At 34.1% G+C, this 15,811-nt stretch overlaps 1 long non-coding RNA gene across 2 annotated transcripts; it reads left to right on the forward strand.

The window, feature by feature from the left end:
- The first annotated feature begins 1,288 nt into the window (after positions 1–1,288).
- Positions 1,289–5,243, forward strand: LOC137488224 (uncharacterized). 2 transcript variants are annotated; one of them, XR_012394111.1, is made up of 8 exons: positions 1,349–1,422; positions 1,524–1,591; positions 1,708–1,763; positions 2,164–2,223; positions 2,327–2,512; positions 3,190–3,304; positions 3,914–4,019; positions 5,004–5,242. It is a non-coding gene; the product is annotated as an uncharacterized lncRNA (long non-coding RNA). The 2 variants fall into 2 exon arrangements; XR_011007174.2 differs by lacking the exon at positions 1,524–1,591 and having other exon boundaries at positions 1,289–1,422; positions 5,004–5,243.
- Positions 5,244–15,811: the final 10,568 nt, after the last annotated feature.

Below are 15,811 nucleotides of genomic sequence, written 5' to 3' on the forward strand. Positions count from 1 at the left end.
CAGGTAAAATCCGATTCTTTCTCTCTTTCAAGTTCAAAGCAAATTTGAATGCCAAAGGATTTTAGATATGCATATACAAGACTATGTAGTATATCAACATCAACAAATTAATAAAATAAGTAGCAAATGACAGACAAGTTGATAAAAACAGACATTATCTCTAATTATCAGAATTGCAAGATTAAAACAGCTGAATATAGGCCTAAATAATCTAGAAAGCAACTACTGCGCGCTGATATTTATTCTTCTTTTTTTCCGAATAACGAACAATTTCAACCGCGGGGAGATACCGACAGCTTGATTTGCAGTATTTTCTAACATGTTAGAAGCGGGCAGCGGGCATCAGCTAGCCGTAAAGACGGGCCGGCACAAAAAAAACATGGCTGCCGGTGGAGAAGCGGCTGTGCCCTCAGCAGCTGATTGAGACGGAGCTGCATATCCTGAGTGCACTAAATACTCCAAGATCCGGGAGAAATTCTACCCGATAATCCAACACATACAAAACAACTTTGAGTCCCTGTCGAACAGAACCCATCTTATTTGTACTAAATGTTTGTGCTTTCATTTTAGTTGTCTTTTACTTCTTCAATTCTATTTTCCAAAACGAATCCTCTTTGCACTTAAAAAGTTTACAATAAAGCGTGTTAACAAATTTTAAATGATTAATGAAGGAATTATAATGCTTTGACTTATTGTTTAATATCATTTACAAGCACAGTAGCTGTATGGGCTATTTCTGTCCGTTCGCATCCCGTCCCTTTGCGCCCCCTGGCGGCTCATTCACAAACTGCGGTCATACACTAAAAACAGAGCGGCACCTATTTCAAACGGCGGCGGTACCAGCCGCGGCGTTAATAGCCACTTTGAACTCTCACCTACTGTATTAAACGCAATATTTATGATATGATCTGGCTTTTCTCATGCGCCATTACTATTGCTTGTTGGTGTAAAATGAACTCTGGGAGAAAAAAAAAATTAATTCTCAAAACACTTCAAGCAAACCTTATTCTTATTGTTAAAGTCAGATATATGTAATATTTTCGCTGGTAAAGTGAGAAGAAAAAAACAATATTACTATTTAATCAATATCACGTTTGCACTAGTTCGGTTCAGAACTCAAACGACACCGAATCGGATTGAACTGTTTGCTCGGGAATTATTTTATCACACGTGTTTACTAGCACATTCAGCAATATGTGTATAAATGTGTGTGGCCGAGTAGTATAACGATATATTAATGATTCATTGTTGTGTCTTACAATAATATACGAAAAGGAATCGGTTTTAGGCGGATTCGACTCTTTACTGTTCTAAGGAGCCGATTCATTAAACCGAACAGAGTCGATTCGACATTCACCAGGCAAACGGCTATCCTAATTTGAAATCCACCTGTCGCCTTTTCCTCCAGTGAATTCATCCTCGGTAAGTGTTTAAAAGTCAAATTCTGTCCGTTAAAGTTTTGTTTTGTGTATATTTCTGTGTAGTGTGTGTGTAATTTAAAATAATTAACCAAGTTACTTTAGTTGTAAGTTAGGTTCTTATGTCACGTTATTCGACGCCAGACCGTGTTTGTAACGTTAGTGTTTGCGAGGTATTAGATAACGTACAGTGAGATTATCTTGAGTGAGTTTTTGACCATAGTAACGTTACCTGAAAAAAAAACATAACTTTTACTCAGTGTAACGTTAACTGCATTTTCTATTTCAGCACAACACTGAGATGAAGGCAAAGTCACCATGAAAAGTTAAACGTTTAACGTTAAGGTAAGCTCTGGTCTTCATGTGGTCATTATGACTAAGTTATCATTATGGTTAAATTTGTTAACTGTAAGTTAACTTAATTATTTAAACTAAACTCACAATGAAACAAGTCTAAACTGTTTTATTAAATTGAGCTGATAATAAAATTCAGTTGATGTCTTTTAAGCTAACATTAATACTAACATAATACATATTAATTGTCTATTTCACACTGGTTAATGAGCTTATTGTATAACGTTAGTGTATCATTAATTGTACATTTTATTTTTAGTGTTCAGGTGTAGGGAAAGATTTGTATACAAATTTATTTTAACCCCATACAGATTGGTATGGTTGTACCATAGATTTAGATTATTAAATGTTAAGTCTTATTTTACTCTTATTATATTTATCTTTTTTGCAGCTACAGTAATTGATGTTGAAAAACTGATGCTACCAATCACTCCTTACTTGATTGTTCAAGGTAATGTTCATGTCTTCTTCATTTTGATTAGATTTTGAAATGTCAACTTGTTCACAGATTTGTTGTGAGGAGTTTCATGTACAAACTCTTTTTCTTCTTCCAGTAGCGACACAGTGGCACAGTAAGTAGTGCGGTCGCCTCACAGCAAGAAGGTCGCCGGTTCGAGCCTCGGCTGGGTCAGTTGGCGTTTCTGTGTGGAGTTTGCATGTTCTCCCTGCGTTCGCGTGGGTTTCCTCCAGATGCTCCGGTTTCCCCCACAGTCCAAAGACATGCGTTGCAGGTGAATTGGGTAAGTTAAACTGTCCGTAGTGTATGAGTGTGAATGAGTGTGTGTGGATGTTTCCCAGAGATGGGTTGGGGCTGGAAGGTTATCTGCTGCATAAAACAAATGCTTTATAAGTTGGCGGTTCATTCCGCTGTGGTGACCCCAGATTAATAAAGGGACTAAGCCGAAAAGAAAATGAATGAATTAATAAAACAACCATGGCTAGGCTATTTGGCTATCAAATGCTGAGTAAATATTAGACAGATTTTTTACTATAACTAGTCTTTGTGTTTATTAGCAATTTTACCGGCCGTGTTTGTTTTTTTTCAAACAGCCTGGAAACTGTAAGTTTGGTTGAATATTGTTTTTTTATGTCATAAGTTGAAGGGACAGTTCACCCAAAAATGAAAATAATAGCATATTTGGCATCCTCCACTTGTTTCAAAATAGTTAAGATTTTTTTTTGTTCCATTAAACATCAAACTCGTATATTTTTTTTAAAGAAATTTGGTTCAAATATAGATGTCAATAGTTACAGGTTTCTGACATTCTTCAAAATATCTGCTTTAGTGTTCAACAGAAATTCAAACTGGTTAAAAACTCATGGAGTAATGGTGGCAGAATAGTAAACTATCCTTTTACATATTTTATTCTGAGACTTATTTATTTGTGTCTTGTCTTTTGCCATATTGTCTTTTTAGCTCAGATTGTGATGGACCTGGAATGCGACACCAGTTACTCTTAAGTCAAGAACCAAATAAAGTACAGATGTGGAGCGATCTGCAGCTAAACTACCTGGAGGAAAGGAACCTTTAGGTAAAAACACCTGCTTTATTTAGATCTGAAGTATTTTATTTGGCATTGAGTATTATTTTTTTATTCTTATTCTAATTTTGTTTTATGTATATACTGAATAGAAGTCATTTAAATTTCACAACAAATGATTGAATATAAAATATCATCTAGATGTCTTTTTCATTGTCTTAAACAGGGGTGCTCAACCCTGTTGCTGGAGATCGACCTTTCTGCAGAGTTTAGCTTCAACCCTGATCAAACATCAACTAACCAACTAAATAGTATCTGAAGGAGCACTTGGTAAATAAAGACAGGTGTTCTTGATCAAGGTTGCAGGTGAGCTCTGCGGAAAGGTAGATCTCCAGGAACAGGGTTGAGCACCCCTGATCTAAATGCTCAAAAATGCTGTTTCCGAGGCGAGGTTGAATGTAGTTCAGAAATAGATTCATTAGAATCAATGCTTAAAGTAATCGTTTACTTCTCTCTGTAGAACAAACATGCTTAGTATCCCTCACATTTTAATAAATTATTTATTTTGGTTACTTTTACATCTATATATGGGTAAGCAAGTATTTAATAAATAAAATTATTGTTTTTTTTAGATTATTTAGATTTTTTTTTTTTTTACAGTGTGGGTGAACATACTACCTTGATGTCCAACAAAGACTGCACAAGAGCTCATTTGATGGCACATATTCTGTCCTGTCTACATCTCTGACGAAGTGCTTCGACATCAGTGAGTAATAAATCTTCATATTATCATGCATACAGGATTTCTGTAAGCCTATCTTTAATGTTAGTTTGTAATCAGCAGTGACTGTTTTAAAAAATTTGGTATTTAAATTATTCTTAACTTTTTACTGATGCTGTGCACAGTAACGTCATGATGATTTAATTTGAGGAAATGTCACTGGAGAGGTGTTCGTAAAAAAAAAATAATAATAAATTGAACAAAATTACTCTATTAAAGATTTATTTGTCTCACTGACATGCCATCACTGCATATTGAAATACAGTAATACGAATTGACCGCAAAATATTACCACAAACATTTCATGAAGTAGATTGCTTGACTACTCTACAGTTCTTTGCTCAACTTTAACACATTTTGTCGTGTCGCTGCGCCTTTCGGCAGATTTTGCAAAAAATGAATGCTTAGTGATTACTTTGTTTTATACGAACCAAATGTCAGTAACTCATCATTAGCATTATTTAAAAAAAAATCACCTACGGCTTTCATGTTCTCTAACGCAATCTTGTCTGTAAGTTAGAAGTGAATTTTCACATGTTAAAAGCTTAAAAGTACTTGATTAACATTAGTCACGTTAAATTAGATTATTTTATTTATTTATTTTAAATATGTAGCCTCTTAAGGTCAGAATGAACTGTGTTCACCCCTCTTAAATCGGTGGAGGCGCTAGTAGTGTGATCATGGAATTAGATATTCAAGCTATACAGAGTCAGACATTATGTGAAGACTAGTTCATAGTTAAGACTTGTTAATGACTAGTTTTGACTTGACGTTTTTTTTCCCCATTAACGTTAGTGTAATTGTAAATTGACAACAAACTATTTTGCCAACAAAAATTATAAAAAAAAGTGTTTTATATATATATATATATAAAACAATATTGCAGTGTTTGGTTTCTGAATGAATGAAATAATTTGAGGCATGATTAGTTTTTACTCCAGTGATTGATTTTGCTTGTCATTTTTGCAGGATCATCAGAAGTGCTGCTGCCCTTTTTTCACTGTCCCTTTTTCACAACATCATTTGGCCTTCATCATTTCCTGTCTTGTAGCAGTATTCACCTGTTTTTAAAATTTTAATGCTTTTTGATACATTAATTGTTGAATGGTTTTAATTATAAATTGTTCATTAGTGTTCTGTTGCTTTGTTATATTGAATAATTGCTACTGTTTCAGTAGGGTTTACACAATAAACTTTTATTGTGAAGTTAAAGTTTCAGTTTCTTTATTTTTCTTGTATTTCTTGAACAGTTAAAATAATATTTGTGCAATTTTTGAATTTTTTTTGCTCATTGCTCATTATAAAGTAGCACTATTAAATACAATAAAATAACATTTAATAACTGTAAAATACTATACAGTAATAATGAAAGTAACGTTAAAATACCGTAGTTCTGCATGGTAAAAATGTACAGTAAAATACTGTTTTCAGTTTTGCAGTATGTGTATCACTACTGTAATTGGTGTTACAGTAAAAAAAGAAAACAGTAAAATGATGTATTACATTTTACAGTTAATCTAATACTAATGTAATTAGTATTACAGTAATGTTACTGTTTTATGAAATACAGCAGCTACCGGATAATTGTTGCCAGTAACTTACTGTTAATTTAACAAGAAATCGTTTACAGTGTAGGTAAGTATAACAAGAAAATATGCTTTCATTCCAGCGTAATAAGCAGGGAACATTACTGCCATACTGCCAATGCTGTTACGTAGTTGGGGACTATATTCAGGTGATGGGTAATATCGTTGTGTCTGCCGCAGCCATATTATGGCAACAAATTATTATGATTATTATGCGATACAACTGTAGGTAAACAATAGAAAGAAAAATATCAAAACTTTTTTCTTTTTTTTTTTTTTTGCGTGATATGCTGATGCGCTAATCTGATTCAATAATTTATGCTAAGCTACGCTAACATTGGTTTTGTCAGACAAAGAGAAAAGCTGAATGGATTTAACAACAACAACAACAACAACAACAACAACAACAACAACAATAATAATAATAATAATAATAATAATAATAATAATAATAATAATGATAATAATTACAATAATAATAAAACTTAAAGGGCCCTATTATAAACCAGGCGCAGTGTGGCGCAAGGCATGACGCAGTAGTCTTTTGGTAGTTTAAGCTTGGCGCAAGAGTCGTTTTGAGGCGTTGCGCTGCGCTGTTTAAATAGCAAATGCATTAGCGCTCATTTTTGCGCCCATAGGCGTTCTGGTATAAAAAGAAAAGCGTTCTGAGGTGCACTGCTGGCGCGTTGCTATTTTGAGAAACTATAATAGATTTTTCATTAGACCAAAACAAACCCGTTCTAAACTCCGGCACAGAGTTGCGCCTCGCTTACACACTGCTTGATTCACACAAGAGAGCAATAGGCAAATATCTTTACATATGAAAAAATTTAAATATTAGGGATATATATAGGATATAATAAGAATAGATATAGAATATAAATATAAAGGATTAAAATATTACAAAACATTATTTTCTAGCCTACATAAATATGAAAAACCACTGCTTTTATGTCTTCTTCATCTCGGGAGGCTTTTTCAGTTCATTCATAACAATTTGTTTTTGTATAATATTATTATTAGCAGTATTATTTATTATATCCATATTTATATTTGTTTTATTAAAAACAAGCTTAGATTTGTCCACCTGTCAGGTTTTAGACCATATGGGGCACAGCATGTGTTTTAGGATATAACTCAGGTTTTTGAGCACATTTTGCTATTATTATTCATTTATTCGTTTGCTGGAAATTAGAACTAAATTTAGAAACAGTTTTGAAACGAATATTTGCTCTTAACAAACAAAAGTATTTATTTATAAATTGATGTCTGTGCGTAAAGGTTTCCCTATCCAAGAGTGAATGTGAAAGTAGTTCCATTATCTCTCATTCTCACGCAGTGGATGCTCTGTTTAACAGTTTTCTGTTAAAAAACTGTTAACTGTTTGCTTGTGAAATGCTCATTTTTTCCACTTAGACTTACTTTGCGTCCTGTAAATAGCGAGTGCGCTCTTGAGTATGCAGCTGACTCTTAAAGGGAATGGGAGATAAGACTCTAATTGGTTTATTCTTAAAACACACCTATAACTCATTAAGAAAATAAACTTAACCCTTTTAGACCATGCGCCAAAGCGCAAGGCAGATTTCCCATCCTTAAATTAGCAAAATCGCGTCCTGACACACCTTGAAAGCATTTGCGCCCTGCGTTTTGCGCATGGACCATCAAAATAGACCCCATAAACTGTTTAACCCTGGGTTAACAAATCAATAACCAATACGTTTACCTCAATAAGCTACTATTAGTTGCTAAGTAATAACTAATAAGATGGTTAGGTTAGTCATTGGGCAGGATTAGAAATGTAGAATAAGATCTTACGTTATAAATACTAACAAACAGTTAATATCTTAATAATAGGCAGGTATTTTAATAAGCCAGTAATTAATAATGCTAATTGTTACTTTAAATTGTTACATAATATTTAGTAATAATCAATGATCTGGTAAAATATGGAGTTTATTTTTTAAGTAAATATCAGCTCATTTTCATTCATTTATTCATTTTCTTAGTCCTTTTATTAATCTGGGGTCGCCACAGCGAAATGAACCGCCAACTTATCCAGCATATGTTTTACGCAGCGGATGCCCTTCCAGCTGCAATTCATCACTGGGAAACACCCATACACTCTCACTCACACATATACACTACAGACAATTTTAGCTTATCCAATTCACCTGTACCGCATGTCTTTGGACTTGTGGGGGAAACCAGAACACCCGGAGGAAACCCAAACAAGGAGAGAACATGCAAACTCCACACAGAAATGCCAACTGACCCAGTCGAGGCTCAAACCAGCGACCTTCTTGCTGTGAGGTAATAGCACTACTGTGCCACAATTTTCATTTGTTGTTTTTATTTATTTTTTTATTTTACATTTATGCTGTTGGTGATGAGCTTTGATTCAACATGAATCATGAATGTCACTGATGGTTGATGATGCCATATCGTTGTATGTTTCAGTAACACCTGATTTACTGGCAATTTCACATACTATGCAACCATCTATAACATTGAAGATAATAGTCAGAAAAAAAGAAAATAGCTAATATGTGGCCGTTCAATGGGTGAAAAATCCTTGTTGATGTCAGGTCAAAGGAAAATGACACCAGTCTGAGCAGATAGAAAGGCAACAGTAACTGCAATACCCAATCAATACAGGCTGTATTGATGTCTATATTATAAAGTCTGTATTGAGGTCTACAGAATAGCACCTCCAAATAAAATAAACAAACATCAAACCTTGTAGCAGCCAGGCTACAGCAGAAATACTGTAAAAGTTAAAAGCAAGCTATGGCTACAATCCACACAAGTTGCCTTATCTGGTGAGTCTAGATTTTAGCTGCAACACTGTGATGGTACAGTCAAAACTAGGCACACCAACATGAAAGCATGCACTGATAAAATTATGTCTGCAAAACGGTTGTAAACAATGTAGTTGTGTTGAATTTAAACAAACGAATTACAATTAATAATATTCAACTTAATTTGTTTGTTTAAATTCAGGTCAAATAAACCGTTTATAACCACTTAACATACATTGTTTTTTTAATAAATTGAAGGAATCATCTTTGAATGTATTTGTTTTTCACTGTGGATCTATCCTGCCTTGTACCAGTGGTTCAGGCTGCTGCTGGTGTACAGAAGTTTGTCTTAGTCTCTGTGTGCTCCTGGCACCAACTGGGCATGTTTTTAAACACCACAGACAACCTGTCCATCTACAGCTTTGTTTCCGTTCAAGACTTATGCACAAAATTGTAATTTTGCAAAAAAAAAAAAAAAAAAAATTGCAAATAAAAGTTTTTATCCAGTGAGTCAAAGAAAACAACATTGTCAATATCAAACAGAAAAATGGAATTCACTGTGGTATGACAAGCCAATGTGGGCCTTTTTTCCACATATAATAAATCACTCATAATACAAAATACCAAGAAGAGGTCTTTGAGAGCACAGCCAATAAAGACAGAGTTGTTTGGAATAATTACCTCCCAAAAGTGATGATGGACTTTAGCAAAGTAATTTTAGAATGACCAAAAGACAACAACATCTGACCATTTGAGATGTCATGCACTGTGGTCAGTCCACTGCTTTGTCCATCAATGTTGTACCATTATGCCTATTTTTATTATCACATGATCTGTAAAATCTTTTCATGAGCATGTTGGGATTAATTCAGTAAATTAGTTTTCATTGTAGTTTATGCACATTTTCTTATCTGATAAAGATTTATGCTACTCAGTTGTGTATGAAATGAAACCATTAAGCAAATTTTTATGCGATATTCCAAAACTTACTATAATCAACTATACTCAAATGGCCTCTACACCGACCAGATCTAATTTGGTCTTATTCCTCCCAAAAACTGACTTAGTTTTTTTAAATATCAATTTATTATTATTTATTACTTATTAATTTGCCACATCGATACACCTGAATCATTTCTGTAAAAAGATAAAAGTGCAGTCAAGAACGTATAATGCTCTTCTCCATCATATGATAAATTGCTGCTGTCATAATCACTAGAAAATGTACACAGCTGTAATAGCGCAACGTTTACTGCGCCAGAAAAATAATCGCTGACTTTTTTCCCGAATAATAATGCTAATCAATAATAGTCCTAATAATAGGAGACTTGTTTCTTGCGAGTTGCTTCTGAAGAAAAAATGATGATAGATCATTTCTGATGCAGTTTCAGAGACTTGCCATAGTTTTCATTTTGTCACCTTGGAATTATAAGGTTCTATCTGCGTTCTGAATGATTTTGAGATATTGAGCTTCAAAGTTTTTGCAATCCATATAGCAAACTGTATGTGTGTAACATTAGTTTTTTTTTTTTTTTTATAATGTAAACTACTTGTAAAAAACATCTCATAATGTAAATAAGTTGTCATTTAATAAGAATATGTCAATAAATCAATTTTGACAAAAATGTCAGATAGAACCTTATAATTCTAAGGTGATGATTTGCATTCATTAAATAAATGTACAATGTCTGCAAAAATAGTCACTATTAATTATTCATTCATTTTCCTAAAAGCTTAGACCTTTTATTCATCAGGGGTCACCACAGTGGAATGAACTTGCCAGCTGCAACCCAGTAATGGGAAACATTACACACATTACATACACACTCATTTACACAATTTAGTTTATTCAATTCACCTATGTCTTTGGAATGTGGGGGAAACTGGAGCACCCGGAGGAAACCCACAGGCAGAACATCAAACGCCACACAAAAATGCCATCTGACCCAGAACTCAAACCAGCGATCTTCTTGCTGTGAGGCGACAGTGATAATATATATATATATATATATATATATATATATATATATATATATATATATATATATATATATATATATATATATATATATATATATATATATATATATATTTTTTTTTTTTTTTTTATTTAATCAGGAATTATTAAATGAATGAATGAATGAATGAATGAATAAATAAATACATAAATAAATAAATGTAGTATTACACTTTTACTGTTTTGATGTAACTGTTCTACAAATTATAGTAAAAATACAGTGCCTATTGAAAATCATCATACACTTTTGAAATAATTATTTTATTCATTGCAGCCTGAAATCAAAATCACATTCCAAATAACTTTTCCAGTCTTTAAAAATGTTTTAATAGCTTTGCTGCCTTTCTACACCTTTATCCTAAAGGTCTTTTGAAAGCAGGGTGTAATGTGAGTCAAGGCACAGATTTTCAAAGTGTATAATGATTTTTGAAATAACAACAATAATTATTTAAAAAGGTAAAATTGAATAGAACACATTGTAATAAAACAATAAAATAAAAAATAAAAAAAATCTATAAAAGTACACTTTTTTATTGTTTTGATTAACTTTATCAAACTTTAACAAAATGTAATGCTCATTGATCAGCTTATGCGTGACTTTCTATTAACTAACAAGACAATAAATGTAAAATATACCTAACATACAGCAGACAGATAAAGTGAGAAGTATCCAGCGATCTACAAGGGAGAACACTAGTGGTCTTGTGAAGGACAGCAGGGCACTACAGCGGGCAGAGTTTCCCCTAGCGCTGAACAAAGATTCTGGAACAAGTGGTGGCAGTTCCAGGAGCCAATCTCCTAGAGCCTCTCTCCTCCCCCCATTACAATCCACTTTGCCAGGCTCTTGACTTACAAATTGCTGCTTTAGACTTGGTTTCATTGTAACAGCTTTCTTGGGAGAGAGGGAGAAAAAACAAGCACAGAAAGGACACTTATTTCTCGGCGCACTACAGTATCGCCGGGCCTCGACTAACAGTCAGCGTATTGTTCGGGTCTGTCCCTCAGTGAGACTGGGCCACAGCGCTGTCAATAAGCTCCCTCTCTGTTCGCTTCCCTCCCCATCTTTTCTACTCATCTACTTGGCTGATTTTCAAATAAGAGGCATGAAAAAGTAAAATGCTTAGGACATAAGCCCCTCAATGGCTCCGCTTAATTCCTTCTTTAATATGTCAGACAAAAATATCGGAGTTCTTTAGCATGCCAATGAGAGTGCTAGGAGAGAAGTGTTCCCAATGGAGCGCGAACAGTGAGAAGGGTGACTTGATTCGGGTATAAAGCGCTTCTGTGTGCTGTAGGGCTTCGAGAGCTGGGGGTGTTGGGGAGGAGGGGGTATTGAAAGAGAATAGGTGTGTGCTGGTGTGTGTGTTTTCTGGAGCTTTACACAGTCATCTTCGGCAGACGCAAACACTTGTGAAACAAAGACACAAGCTCTTCAAAAAAAAAACAGACTCATACAAAGTCAAGGTTTAGTCATTGAAACAACTAAACACTGGAAATGTCATAGTCTGCCACCGGTTGTGTGTGTAAAAACATGGCTTTAAGAAATTTTGATTGAATTGAAAAATTCAGCAAAAGTGCTACTACATTTAATGACTGCAAAGAATTTGGAAGACTTAAATTGTCAAGGTATTTGTGTGTGTGCGCACATGCATGAGTGAGTAAGAGAGATTTTTAAGGTAAAGTAAGGTAAAGTACAGACAAAAGTTTACACACACCTTCTCACTCAACAAGTTTTCTTTATTTTCATGACTATGAAAATTGTAGATTCACACTGAGGGCATCAAAACTATGAATTAACACATGTGGAATTATATACATATCAAAAAAGTGTGAAACAACTGAATACATGTCATATTCTAGGTTCTTCAAAGTAGGCACCTTTTGCTTTGATTACTGCTTTGCACACTCTTGGCATTCTCTTGATGAGCTTCAAAAGGTAGTCACCTGAAATTGCTTTCACTTCACAGGTGTGCCCTGTTAGGTTTAATACAGTAAGTGTGATTTCTTGCCTTATAAATGGGGTTGGGAGCATCAGTTGTGTTGTGCAGAAGTCAGGTGGATAGACTGTTAGAATTTGTATTATGGCAAGAAAAAAGCAGTTAAGTTAAGAAAAGAGAGCGGCCATCGCTACTTTAAGAAATGGAGGTCAGTCAGTCCGGAGAATTAGGAAAACTTTGAAAGTGTCCCCAAGTACTGTCACAAAAAAACATCAAGTGCTACAAAGAAACTGGCTCACATGCCCCAGGAAAGGAAGACCAAGAGTCACCTCTGCTACAGAGGATTAGCTCATCCGAGTCACCAGCCTTAGAAATTGCAGGTTAACAGCAGCTCAGATTAGAGACCATGGGCCTCATGTACGAACACGTTAAACTAGCATGGCTGCCACAGCATCTTGCATTGGCATTCTATTCCATCTGGTTTGCGTTTAGTTGGACCATCATTTATTTTTCAACAGGACAATGACCCCAAACACACATACAGGCTGTGTAAGGGCTATTTGACCAGGAAGCATCTCTAAGAACTGCTTCAAGACTGTTGGAAGACCATTTTCAGGTGACTGCCTCTTGAAGCTCATCAAGAGAATGCCAAGAGTGTGCAAAGCAGAAATCAAAGCAAAAGGTGGCTACTTTAAAGAACCTAAAGTATGACATGTTTCCAGCTTTTTTTTTTACACTATTTTTTGTTATGTATATAATTCCACATGTGTTAATTGATAATTTTGATGCCCTCAGTGTGAATCTACAATTTTCATAGTCATGAAAATAAAGAAAACTCTTTGACTGAGAAGGTGTGATTAAACTTTTAGTCTGTACTTATATGAAAACACAGATGGAAATTAATACAAACATTTGCATAAACAGTTGATTATTGTAAAGGTGAAGTGGTGCCCTTTCACTCCAAAAAAAAAAATTGCAGTAAGAGCTGAGTGATATGACATGATGCATAAACATGCAGTAAACTCCTATAATCAGCAGTTTAATTTACATGTTAAACTATATACATGTTAAACTAAGGGTGACACGGTGGGTCAGTGGTTAGCACTGTCACCTCACAACAAGAAGGTCACTGGTTCAAGTCTCGGCTGGCTCAGTTGGCAATACTGCAGAGTTTGCATGGTCTCCTCATGTTAGTGTGGGTTTCCTCTTGGTGGTCCAGTTTCCCCCCACAGTCCAAAGATATCCGCTATAGGTGAATTGAAGAAACTAATGTAAATTGGCTATTGTGTATGCGTGAATGAGTGTGCAGCTGGAAGGGCATCCACTGTATAAAATGCTGGATAGCTGACACTTCATTCTATAACGACCCCTGATGAATAAAGGGACTAAGCCAAAGGAAAATGAATGAATGAATATTAAACTAACAAAATATACAATTAAACAAACCTTATGTCTCTTGGTGGTACTGAATAAATTGAGAATGTGTATACCTTGCATTTTGCACTCTTTAAACAGATGGCTGACTAAGAACAGCTCGTTTTCTATGAGTGTATGTTGAGGGTCTGATCATATTGTTTAGCCTATAAATGATTGTTGTAATCTCCTTAAGAAAAGTTGCGTCCAATCAAATACAGGCGACGCATGATCCCATGTGCAATGTAACAGTGAGTGGTTTGTTCTTATTGACCTGTGTTTTATTGGGATTTTACACTCACAGGATTTACATGAGAACAAGGAAACAACAGGTTCAACAGGCTCATGATATGTCACTTTCATGTACTGAAATGAAAGGATAAACTTGCCATTCAACAACAGTAATATGGAACACCATAGACTTATATGTACAAATAAGTAGCAACTACAACACACAAAGATAATCAAAAACAGCCTTGTAAAAAGTCAAGGTTTAGTCATTGAAACAACTAAAAGCCATTAACAACTGGAAATTTCCTAGTCTGCCACCTGTTACAAGTGTAAAAACATGGCTCTATGATATTTTGATTGAATTGAAAATGCTACAAGCTGAAGTAGTGCTATTACATTCAATTGCTGCAAAACATAAGCTGAACTCAACTGTGGTGAGCGGGTGTATGTGTGTGTGTTATATACTTCATTTAAGCACGTTATTTCCATAATTGTTCTAGAAATTACATTTTCCACTACATTGGCTTCAGATGGATAATTAATTTCTGACTTTAGCTGCTTTTTATTTTAAATTCCCATACAGAGATTGCTGAATGCTGCTTTCTTCTACTGTCTATCACAATATCAGTCCGCCTCAGCTAAAGACGCTTGAGAGTTTGCCCCGACCTCTTCGATCCAAGTCTAATAAACAAATTGCATTACTCTGAGATGACGCTGGAAATGTCAGGTATCAGCCTTGCAGTGCACCTGACCGCAAAGCACCATGGGATTTTTGGTCATCAACTTGACTATTAGTTTCAGGCTCAAATGGTTTTACTAAGCTAAGTCTACAGTCTCACAAAACTGGAAAACACTTTCTGGTTCCAGCAAGTGCTTGATTTTATTGGCTAACCTTCAGATAATGAGCCCATGCACATTTAAAGGGATAGCTCACTTAAAACTTATTAAAGATTTTCTGCAGTTACTTACCATGTTTGATATATTTATTCATTTATTTATTTATTTAACTTTTCTTGACTTTGTTTTTTTTGGCGTATAGTATTTGTTTTCCCTATTAGGGATATCAATAGTTACTGGTTTCCTTCTTCAAATCTATTAATCTTCAATCTATTAAACAGACAAAAATGATCTCATAGAGATTTATACCCACTTGAGGATAAGTAAATAGACAGTAAATTTAAATGGCTGGGTAATATCCAGTTAATATCCCAAACAATGATAACTTCAAAGGATAACTTAAATGATAAATATATTCTAACATTAGACATTATGTTAAATATACGCATGATTCAATTTTGTTGACTGCATCTTTAAAGAAATAGTCCACCCAGAAATGAAAATGTGCTGCTAATTTAGTCATGATTAGGCCATACAAGATGAGAAAATGCTGCTGTTAATCAAATTAACTTAAACAATTCTTCAAAACCAAATATATATATATATATATATATATATATATATATATATATATATATATATATATATATATATATATATATATATATATATATATATATATATATATATATATATATATATATATATATATTAGTGCTGTCAATTTATAAAAAAAAATGTACTAATTAATCGCACCTTTTTTTTAAAAACCACGATTAATCGCATTTAAAATACTGAAACTTGTAATTTTGGCTATTCAAATGTAAAATTAATGTAAACACAAGACAAAAACTATTTAAATTCAAAATATAATTGTTTATTAGAATTAAAATTCAAAATATAATTGTTTAATAGATTTTTTGTTTAACTTGTAACACAGATTTCTTCATGTAAACAA

The sequence above is a fragment of the Danio rerio genome, chromosome 18, assembly GCF_049306965.1.
Source record: "Danio rerio strain Tuebingen ecotype United States chromosome 18, GRCz12tu, whole genome shotgun sequence".
In the NCBI taxonomy this organism is placed as follows: Eukaryota; Metazoa; Chordata; class Actinopteri; order Cypriniformes; family Danionidae; genus Danio; species Danio rerio.